Genomic DNA, 12,148 nt, shown 5'->3' on the forward strand with positions numbered 1-12,148 from the left:
GTAATGGTGTGTCCGAACGTCGTAATCGTACTTTATTAGAGATGGTGCGATCTATGATGTCTCTTACCGATTTGCCGTTATAATTTTTGGGTTATGCATTAGAAACAGTTGCATTCACTTTGAATAGGGCACCATCAAAATCCGTTGAGAAACGCCATACGAACTGTGGTATGGCAAAAGACCAAAGTTGTCGTTTCTTAAAGTTTGGGGATGTGATGCTTACGTCAAAAAGCTTCAGCCTGAAAAGCTAGAACCCAAAGCGGAAAAGTGTGTCTTCATAGGTTACCCAAAAGAGACAGTTGGGTATACCTTATATCTCAAATCCGAGGGCAAAGTGTTTGCTGCTAAAAACGGAGCTTTTATTGAGAAGGAGTTTCTCTCGAAACAATTGAGTGGGAGGAAGATTGAACTTGATGAGGTTGTCGAACCTCTAATTCCTCTTGATGGTGGCGCAGGGCAACGGGAAACCCCTGTTGCTGCAGCAGCGGTTGAGGAACAAGTTGATGATGATGATCATGAAACTTCGGATCAAGTTACTGTCGGGCCTCGCAGGTCGACAAGATCACGTATTGCTCCTGAGTGGTACGGTAATCCTGTCTTGACGATTATGTTGTTGGACAACAATGAACCTACAAATTATGGAGAAGCAATGGTGGTCCCGGATTCCAACAAATGGCTAGAGGCCATGAAGTCCGAGATAGGATCCATGTACAAGAACAAAGTGTGGACTTTAGAAGTACTACCTGAAGGCCGCAAGGCTATTCAGAACAAATGGATCTATAAGAAGAAGACAGACGCAGACGGTAATGTGATCGTTTATAAAGCTTGACTTGTGGCAAAGGGTTTTTCACAAGTTCAAGGAATTGACTACGATGAGACTTTCTCACTGGTAGCGATGCTTAAGTTTGTCTGAATCATGTTAGCAATAGCTGCCTTTTACGATTATGAAATCTGGCAGATGGATGTCAAAACGGCGTTCCTTCACGGTTTTCTTAAGGAAGAGTTGTATATGATGCAACCCGAAGGTTTTGTCGATCCGAAGAATGCTGACAAAGTGTGCAAACTCCAGCGATCCATTTATGGACTGGTGCAAGCATCTCGGAGTTGGAATAAGCGTTTTGATCAGGTGATCAAGGCATTTGGGTTTATACAAGTGGTTGGAGAATCTTGTATTTACAAGAAAGTGAGTGGGAGCTCTGTGGCGTTTCTAATATTATATGTGGACGACATATTGCTGATTGGAAACAACGTGGAGCTTTTGGAGAGCACAAAAGGTTACTTGAATAAAAGTTTCTCTATGAAGGACCTAGGAGAAGCTGCTTACATTCTAGGCATTAAGATCTATAGGGATAGATCGAAACGCCTGATAGGACTTTCACAAAGCACATACCTTAATAAAGTTTTGAAGAAGTTCAAAATGGATCAGTCTAAGAAAGGGTTCTTGCCAGTGTTACAAAGAATAAAATTCAGTAAGACTCAGTGCCCATCAACTGAGGAAGATAGAAAGACAATGAGTTCCGTCCCCTACGCTTCAACCGTAGGTTCTATCATGTATGCAATGTTGTGCACTAGACCAGACGTCAGCTTGGCCATAAGTATGGCAGGCAGGTTTCAGAGTAATCCAGGAGTGGATCACTAGACGGCGGTCAAGAATATTCTGAAGTACCTGAAAAGGACTAAGGAAATGTTTCTCGTGTATGGAGGTGACAAGGAGCTCGTCGTAAAAGGTTACGTCGACGCAAGTTTTGGCACCGATCCGGATGACTCTAAGTCTCAAACCGGATACGCATTTATTCTTAATGGGGGTGCGGTAAGCTGGTGCAGTTCCAAGCAAAGCGTCGTAGCAGATTCTACATGTGAAGCAGAGTACATGGCTGCCTCTGAGGCGGCAAAGGAGGGTATCTGGATGAAGCAGTTCATGACAGATCTTGGAGTTGTGTGGAGCGCACTAGATCCATTAACTCTGTTATGTGACAACACTGGTGCCATTGCCTTAGCAAAGGAACCAAGGTTTCACAAGAAGACCAGACACATCAAACGACTCTTCAACCTCATCCATGACTACGTCAAGTTAGAGGACGTGAATATTTGCAAAGTACACACGGATCTGAATGTAGCAGACCCGCTGACTAAACCTCTTCCACGGGCAAAACATGATCAACACCAGAACTGTATGGGTGTTCGATTTATTACAATGTAAATCGCATGGCGATGTGAGGACTAGATTATTGACTCTAGTGCAAGCGGGAGACTATTGGAAATATGCACTAGAGGCAATGATAAATAGTTATTATTATATTTCCTGTTTAAAGATAATCGTTTATTATCCATGCTATAATTGTATTGAATGAAAACATATATACATGTGTGGATAAATAGACATAACAATGTCCCTAGCACGCCTCTAGTTGGCTGGCCAGTTGATCAAGGATGGTCAAGGTTTTCTGACTATGTGCAAAGTGTTGTTGCTTGATAACTGGATCACATCATTAGGAAAATCATGTGATGGAGTAGACCCAAACTATGAACGTAGCATATTGATCGTGTCATTTTATTGCTATTGTTTTCTGCGTGTCAAGTATTTGTTCCTATGACCATGAGATCATATGACCCACTGGCACCGGAGGGATACCTTGTGTGTATCAAACGTCACAACATAACTGGGTGACTATAAAGGTGCTCTACAGGTATGTTCCGAAGGTGTTCGTTGGGTTAGTATGGATTAAGACTTCGATTTGTCACTCCGTGTGACGGAGAGGTATCTAGGGGCCCACTCGGTAATACAACATCACACAGAAACCTTGCAAGCAATGTGACTTAGTGTAAGTCAAGGGATCTTGTATTACGGAACGAGAAAAGAGACTTGCCGGTAACGAGATTGAAATAGGTATGCGGATACCAACGATCGAATCTCGGGCAAGTAACATATTGAAGGACAAAGGGAATGACATCTGGGATTGCCTGAATCCTTGACACTGAGGTTCAACCGATAAGTTATTCAGAGAATATGTAGGATCCAATATGGGCATCCAGGTCCCGCTATTGGATATTGACCGAGGAGTACCTCGGGGCATGTCTGCATAGTTCTCGAACCCGCAGGGTCTGCACACTTAAGGTTCGGCGATGTTTTAGTAAAGTTGAGTTATATGTGTGGTTAACGAATGTTGTTCGGAGTCCCGGATGAGATCACGGAGGTCACGAGGGTTTCCGGAATGGTCCGGAGACGAAGATTGATATATAGGATGACCTCATTTGATTGACGGAAGGTTTTTGGGCATTACCGGGAATGTACCGGGAGTGACGAATGGGTTCCGGAGGTTCACCAGGAGGGGGCCAACCCACCCGGGGAAGCCCATAGGCCCTAGGGGTGGCGCACCTAGGCCCTAGGGGTGGCGCACCAGCCCTTGGTGGGCTGGTGGGACATCCCAATAAGGCCTATGCGCAAGGGATAATAAAATCAAAGAGAAAAGAAAAGAAAAAAGAGGTGGGAAGGAAGGGAAGGACTCCACCTTCCAATCCTAGTTGGACTAGGATTGGAGGTGGACTCCTCCACCTCCTTGGCCGGCGCACCCTTGGGGTATTGGACCCTAAGGCAAGCCTCCCCTCCCCTCCTCCTATATATAGTGGAGTTTTAGGGCTGATTTGAGACAACTTTTGCCACGGCAGCCCGACCACAAACACCACGGTTTTTCCTCTAGATCGTATTTCTGCGGAGCTCAGGCGGAGCCCTATAGGAGTAGATTCTTCACCACCACCGGAGTGCCGTCACGCTGCCGGAGAACTCATCTACTTCTCTGTCTTGCTTGCTAGATCAAGAAGGACAAGATCATCGTCGAGCTGTACGTGTGCTGAACGCGGAGGTGCCGTCCGTTCGGCACTAGATCGGAGCAGATAGTGGGACGGATCGCGGGACGGTTCGTGGGACGGTTCGCGGGGCGGATCGAGGGACGTGTGGACGTTCCACTACATCAACTGCGTTTCTTTACGCTTCCTGATGTGCGATCTACAAGGGTATGTAGATCCAAATCTCCTCTCGTAAATGGACATCACCATGATAGGTCTTCGTGCGCGTAGGAAAAATTTTGTTTCCCATGCGACGTTCCCCAACAACTTACTCCTCATAAGTTGGACCCACACTTATTATTGTGAGATATAGAGAGTTAGCATATGTGTATAGGAGTATTTTCATCATATAACAAGGTCAACAAGTTTGACCTAAAAATAACGATGTCTAATAACATTTTTGAGCAAATATATAATAAACGATGGCGTTGTTGAGATATCTAATGGCTTTTTTGAACAAGAATGTCACGAAACGATGGCATTATTGATCAATTGTAACTTTTAATGATAAAACTAAGTAGTGGGATATAATTAATGACATAAATGATAAAAACTCTCAATCTTTTTGGTTGGTCGTAATGGAGTAAGTAGTTTCATGCATGTCAACTAGACATATTTGATGAAGTGGTATAGAATTAAATGAAGAAAGAAAGTATTGAGTATCATATTATGCCTAAATTCTAATTAGTGCAACTGTGCCGGTTTGTTGTCTCGGGCAAACACTCTTTGCGCCGTCCAATCACTATCGAACCGTTTTCGTTGAGCATCGCGTGGTTGGCGAGGTTTTCGGTTGCCACACCAGGTTTCCCCTGGTCGGGTCCCTCCGCCCTCATCCACTCCGCTCCATCATTTCGAATCCTCCACAATCCCTCTCCCCTTCCTCCCCTTCCTCTCCTGCCACCGGTAAATCCCGAGCCCCTCTGTCAACCAAATCCAAATCCCCCAAACCAGGAGCGAGGCGGTGGTGTGGCGGCTGTGTGGCGGCGATTCGTGGCCCTTTGTGCTGTCGGATGTGCATATGGAGGTGACCAACTGTAGTGCGGTGACAGAGGAGAAGAGGAACGGGCCGCCACAGCAACAACCGCACCAGCAACAACAGTATCACGGGAGAGGAGGAACTGGTCGCGCGTACGCCGTCCCTGACTTCCATTGCGACGACGAGGGGAGGTGCTACCACCCCAGCAAACACCACCGCGTCGTTGATGTGGAAGTAGGAGTCGGCGGCGTCGTTGTTGTAGAAGTAGGAGTCAGCGGCGGAACATCAGCAGTCCCTGGACACGGCAGAGAAGAACAACAATCGAGGACTTCGCCGGAGGGTACATTCGCTGCAAGCTCCCCTTGGTGAGTTTATCCACTCTGTTTCAGATCTGTTATGTTCTCTGTTTTTGGCACATGTACTGCTATCCTAGGGGTCCTTCTAGTGCATGTGTACTGCTATCCTAGGGGGTTCTTCTAGTGCATGTATGGACGACTTGAGTTAGGGTTTTAATGCCTTGAATGCATGCCAGCTCCTGCGAGGGTTCATGATTGTTGAGTCCTAGATCAGGCAACATTGGCTATGATTTGCTGAGTTGGGGTTGTTGGATTGCTGAGTAGGTTGTGGGTTGTGGGGTGTGTGATTTGCTGAGTTAGGGTTGTTGGATTTGTAGATCAGGCAAGTCCATTTTTGTTGCTCCATTTTTTTGTTTGAGTTGCCCAACAATAGCACATGAGATTTTGTATCTCGGGCAGGGTTTGGGGCTCTTCTACATGAAAAGGTGTTCAAGTCCAGTGATGTAGGGAAGGGAGGGGGTAATTTGCACTGAGTCCTCCATTGTTGGTTGTTGGTGTTCATTGTTGTCAGGTGACTGAAGATGGGAAGGCCACAGAGATGTTTTTTTTGGTAGTGATGTTTTGGCTTTTGTTGTTGATGCAGTTATATCAGTTGTTAATGGCTCTTCAGTAGGACAATAGTGTTGCAATGTAGCTTGTTGATATTTGTTCAGTTGGTAGTAGGCATTTGGTTTTTATTCAGTATGCAGTAGTGTTTGCATATGTAGCTTGTTGATTTTTGTTTAGTAGGCAGTAGTTTTGTATTCTAGTAGTTATCACCCTCATTTGTTTGTTGATGCTAATTAGTTTGCTTGTTGGTTATTTGTCACCCATCTTTACAGTACAGTTGTTGTTCATTTACTTTTTGTTGCCTATCAGTCATAGGTTTTAGGATCACATAGGTAGTATAGATGTTACATTGGAACTAATGTGTCCAAAAATGAATGGTTAACTGCATTTTTAGGGGCTATTTTCTGCTAGTTTATGTGTGTTGCTGCTTATTTGTGTTTTATCATGTGTTGCCTAGCTTTTATATTTTCACTTGCCCAGTGTCTTATCATGTGTTGCCTAGGTTTTATATTACATTTTGCCTGTAGTGTACATTGCTCTACTTTTTAAGTAGTTTCTAATGTTGGAGCTCTCCTACTTAAGTAGTTTCTGTTTTGTTGGAACACACTGAATTTCATTTAGTGGACAACAATCCTTTTGGCGCTTTTAGTCATGCTTTGTTACCTAAATTTTTTAGGGTGCAGGATATACAGTTACAACTTTTTGTAGAACTGAATTGTTTGAGTTTTGCTTGATGTTCTTAATGTTTCCCTTTTTTCTACGCAACAGAAAATAGATGGCTGGAAGAAGCAAAAAGGAAAAACAGGACGATCCTCCTGTAGCAAGCCATGATGAAGTCGCGTCTCATGGAAATGAAGAGCAGAAATCACAGGTGTTCGAATTTCTTTAGAAGTTTTATGTTATTTTTGTACATAAGAGGGTTTTTTTTTACCGATTTGTGTGTTTTTACTCTTTAGCCACCAAGTGGTTCAACAATGATTGGGTACAAGCGTCAGAGTTGCCAGGCTATTATTCTGCGATGGAAGAGTCCTGATGATATTAATTCAAATCAGAGCCTAGGCGGAGATTCTGAAAATGTAAATGCTGAAGGTCTAACTGTGGATCAACCTCAAAATACAAAACGACGGAAGACTGGAGGAACTGAGGTTTTTGCATTTGTTGCATCTGTTTTTCAAAACCGTTGCCCAACATTGTTCTCCAGTAATGAACATTATTCCTAATTCTTTCCTTATTTTTTCATCTTGTTGTGCAATAGGGTCGTAGGAACAGGGCATCACCTGCAAGGCTCTTCAAGTTGAACAAGGACTTGAATTTTGAGCAAAAAGGTGCCATCATTGAAAAAGAGTTTGGTGGCCTTCTGGACCTTGCAGCGAATAGCATGCCTGGTGATATTAGCCAATGGGTAATGAGGCATTATGATCCTGAGATGTCGTAGATAGTTATTCCGGAAAGGGGCAAGATTCCTGTAGATGCTGCAAGTGTTCGTAGGATATGGGGTTTGCCAAACAGGGGCAGGAAGGTTTGCTTTGATAACCGTCCTGAAATCACAAAGGCAATGTACAACATTTACAATATCACCTCCAAGAATTCACCGACTCTCACAAATTGGTGCAAGATGATCAAGGAAATGAATGGATCTCATGATGATGACTTCGTCCGCGCTTGGCTAGCTCTTGATTTTTCTTCCTTCCTTGCCCCCTCTACTAGTTTAAGTATTTCCCCAAAAAGCTTCCCGACGGTCATGGATGTCAATGTGATAACAGAGACGAACATATGTCAGTTTGTTGTTGATCAACTGAAGCTAGCATTCACATTGGGTCATCGCAACAAGAAGGTTGTTTGTTATTGTGTCTTCCGCATTGTTGTAAGTGCTTCTAGCTTGTTTGTTGCTAGCATCAATTTTTTTTCAAACATCTGGTTTTTTTGTCATCACACAGCTGTTGTATCTAGACTCGTTGGATGTTGATGAGCCAATTCCCAACTTGGTATCAAGGGTGTCAGTTTGCAATTCAGATTTAATTTCTAAAGTTATCAAGAAGGACAGGAAGGCCCCGGGAGAATACGGCAATTTGAGGGTAACCTCATTTCCTTTTCTTTTTCTATTACACTTTTTTCCATGTGCAAATGCAATCCTTTTTTGTTTGTAAGGACCTATGTTTTCTGAAGAAACCTGATGTACTCTACTGTAGGAGGCAACTGAATTTGAAAGAGCAAGCAAGTTAATAAGATTTTCTGCGCAACTGCTTTACACATATTTTAAGTACTTTTCAGTTTTAGTTTGAACTTGTGTTTGTAACAGTAATTGCACATGTTTTGTACTAATTTTTGAAATTAATAGTAGGCAAACTATTGGATAGTTTAACTATTCAGCATTTTATATGTTTAACATCAGCTAGTTTCTCTTGCAACAGAAGCAAGTTATGCACTCAAAACTAGCAAACTACATACTTTTTTTTTACAACTCTAACACCTACTGAATCTTAACTATCCATTATTTTTAGGAGGCATCAAGAAATCTGATAGTGGATGCAGGCAAATTCATACAATTAGAATTACCAAATTTTTTTCTTTTGAAGTATGCATCTGCCACATTTTGTTGTCACTCATATTTTCCTTTTTTGATAACAAAAACACCGGCTTAAGACCGAGTTTTCATGGTGTGCGGATGATAGCTTGTTTGGAAGCATGGATCACATCACCAAATTTGTTGCCACAAGATTGCCCGAGTCATATGACAAAACAGTAAGTCAACTGATGCCTATTTCTTTTCCTGTAATAGTGATTCTCTTTTGTTGATCATCTTTTTTTACTTGATCCATTTTTTGATATCCTCAACAGATGGTGATTCTTATAATGGTTTTTATTGTCCACTTTTTTATGTTTTGCAGAAGCAAAAGAAGCTCACATGGATGGTGCACGAAATGTGTTCTGTAATTTCACATGCAGTTGGAAAACTCGTGACTGGGTTTGGGAGGATCGATGATGATGAATGAGGGGCAAGGACAACAGATCCTGATGATGTTGAGACAAGCAGGCGACAGTCGAAGAGAAGACGTCAACAAGTACCAGCCGGCACAGACAGCTTGCCACGAAGAGTCATTTATTTCTGATGATGATGGCAGTGAGGAAGATCATAGTGAAAATGACAAAGTTTCTAAGGACAAAGATAATGACGGCAGAGAAGAAGATGGTAGTTCGGACAATGATGATGGTGACGAGGTGGGAACAAGTGTTCACATGGGGAGGGAAGTCGAAATTGATGGAAACAAGGACAAAGAAGATGTGGAGGAAGGAAAGGAAGACGATGATGATGATGAAGGTGATGACAACAAAGAAGAGAAGGAAGATGATGAAGGTGATGACAATGATGAAGACAAGGAAGGTGATGAAGGTGATGACAATGAAGAACAGAAGGAAGATGATGAGCAGGGGGATGATGAAGATGATGATGGCGGCAATGGAGGCAACGGTGCCTCAGGCGGCAACGGTGGCTCAGGCGGGACACTGCCCAGCGTTGATGATGAACAATGCACACTAAAATTTCTATTTGAAAAGAGGAGAGACAACAAGAATAAAAAATCACTGGATGAGGCAGATAGCATCTGTGTCAGAGATCTTGTGATGACAGACCTTAAAACTGCTGCATCCCCAACCCCATGCTTCTCATTGTTTGAAGTGATAGAAATGTTGGACATTGAAGACAGATCCCTTGCACTGGAAGCAAAGAGGATTTTTGAAGAGTTGTTGAGCGCAAAAGATTTGGATCTGCCGTTCACATTCAACCCCGAGGAAATATGCCCAAAGGAGATTCGCTAGAAAGTTATGAGAGAAATTGGTTCTGCACTTGAAGTTGGAGAACCAAAGCAAGTTGGTCACAACCAAGTTCCACCGCCTCCGTTGCCTAAGAAGAAGAAGAAAAGTGTCAGCTTCATATTAGAGCCAATTGTGATGAATGAAACAGGAGGGGATCCACAAACATTTCGTTCTGAAAATAGCAAATATGGCCAAGGGGGGAGGCAAGGCAGCCAACCATGAAAAAATCTGGGGCTTCTCAGCAGCAATACGAAGCAATAAGTGAAGTAAAAGAGGCAAGTAATGGAATTGACGAAACACAACTGCTAAACAATATGCTACCAAGCTTGGTATCTCCAGGGTTAGCCTCAAAGCAGACTGGTAAACAGGCAAGTTGCACACAAGTTATGGCAACTCAGTCCAAGCAGGAGGCAAGTCCAACTGCTTATTAGCCAAGTCTTGCACAGGCAACACTTAATGCCACAAGAGTAGAACCAATTCAACTTAAAAAGGGAGGCAACACTCTGTCAGTTAGTAAAGCAAAACCTGGTGCGACACAACCTCTAGGTGACTTAACTTGCCAAGTGCCTTTTTCGTCTCGAGGAAATGTAAAACAAGTAGGCAATGCTTTCCAGAGGGGCAAGGTGCAAGATCTCAAGGCATCACCATAGGTTGTACTATTAAATGATGTGGGTCAGGAAAAGGAGAAAGAGAACATCCCTCCGGCAGTGTCATTTATGGAGATCAAAAGGGAGCAAGACAAAATCGCTGAAACCACGACAAATATTTCAGAACAAAAGTTGCTAACAGCCCTAGGGAAATTGCCTGTATGTTCAACTGCAGATGCCAAACATGAAGCCAAAAGTATCTCAGAAGTAGTACAAGCAAGTAGCCAGGAGAACCTTTTCCATTTATCTGATGTGGAGGACCGGTTCCAGAAGTTCATGTCTCTTAGTGGGAAGACAACAAATGCACTAGAAGTCAATGTTCTAGATGTCAGTGAGCTCTTAGCAAGGTTTGCTCATCCAAATAGCAAGAACCCACAAATCAACCCCACAAAGATAGAACAACAACATCAAAGCAACAGTGAAAGATCAGCTGCATTTTATAGTGAGTACTGCCCAGCACCAAGTTTTGATCTAGGCATTGATGATTTGCCCACAGCATCTGTAGATGACAGAGGACATCAGAATGAGGGATCTAGCGGATTTGATGAGCATGAGTTCAAAGAATTGTCTGTACCTATGCACCCAACTATTGAAATAATCGATGACGATTATGTTTTGGACCTTGAAGGCATAGATGAACCGTGTGCAGAAGCAGGCTGTTCAGCTGGGATCATAACTGAGCAAAACATGTATCAAACTCCCCAAAAAAATTCCAAACAAGGAGAAGTGGGATCAGGCAGCAAGATTTATAGCAGTAGTAGCTCAGGAGAGATGCCCCCACAACGATTTGAGAGAAGGATAATCAAGCCACCTCCTTGCAAGAGGTCCCCATTCATTGACTATAATGAGAAAAAGGTCTATATGTCAAAACCTGAAGCAAATAGATTGTATGCATCGGTTATCTTGCATGGGAGACTTAATGAAGAAGCGTCACCACATGCAGGTACTAGGTATAACAATATGCTCATTCCATTTTCCTTGCAAGGTTTTGCACAAATGCACTTTTTCTAGGCAAGTTAATGCTTTTATGCAGGCAATTCAAACTAATTTTACAAGCAATCCAAATTATATAATCAGGCAATTTTTGGTTTAGTTTGAAATGTTTTCTGTATTTTTTATTTTTCATTTCACCATCCCCTCATTGTTTTTTCTTAGCTGGATGGTGGTAGGCAAATCGGAAGGATTTTTTAGCTAAATATCTGTGTTTCATTGCAGCGCAATGGTTATTGAATATGGTGGATACTTTGTCACCGTGAGGGAGCTCGCAAAGTCAATGAAGAAGGAAGGTTTTGTCTTGAGCCATGTAATGGAAGTTGGAATTCAATCTATAATGTTCAACTTGCCACCAGACTCAAAGAAGGTGCTGATGCCGCTCAGGTTCTCGGTAAGAAAAGTTCAATCATTAATCCATCATTAATACATGTAGTTTTACAATTATTTTCCTTTTTTCTGAATTTATGCTCATGGTCATCCCCACATTATTCCTGTCACAAGATTTGGCTGCAAAAAATGGAATTGACGAGCAAGGAGCTCATTTCTCGTTTCAAGAAATCAAATCACTTGGACCGTCAAGATATGGTAAGTTAAATAAAAAAATTAGGGTTGACAACTTGCCTGCACTCATGATATTTTTTCGACTCTACATCTATCTATACAAGTTGCTTACATGAGCACACAAAAAAAGTTTGCTAACATCCAACATGTGCCATGTTTTTTGCGCGGTAGTACTTTTGCGCGTGTATAACTATTGAACTTGCTTATTTTGACTACTAACCACAGATTTCCTACTTTTCTAACAGATTATGTTCCCGGTTTTAGAGAACATTGACAAGAAAGAGCCAGTTACACGCAATCATTATTGGATTTTCAATGTGAACATCAGGGATCGATGTTTTGAGGTTCTTGATTCTTGGAGGACGCTTAAGAACAAGAGTCTAGATGTTTGCGCTAGGAAAATTGTTGCA

Source organism: Hordeum vulgare, chromosome 7H (genome assembly GCF_904849725.1).
Source record: "Hordeum vulgare subsp. vulgare chromosome 7H, MorexV3_pseudomolecules_assembly, whole genome shotgun sequence".
Lineage (NCBI taxonomy): Eukaryota > Viridiplantae > Streptophyta > Magnoliopsida > Poales > Poaceae > Hordeum > Hordeum vulgare.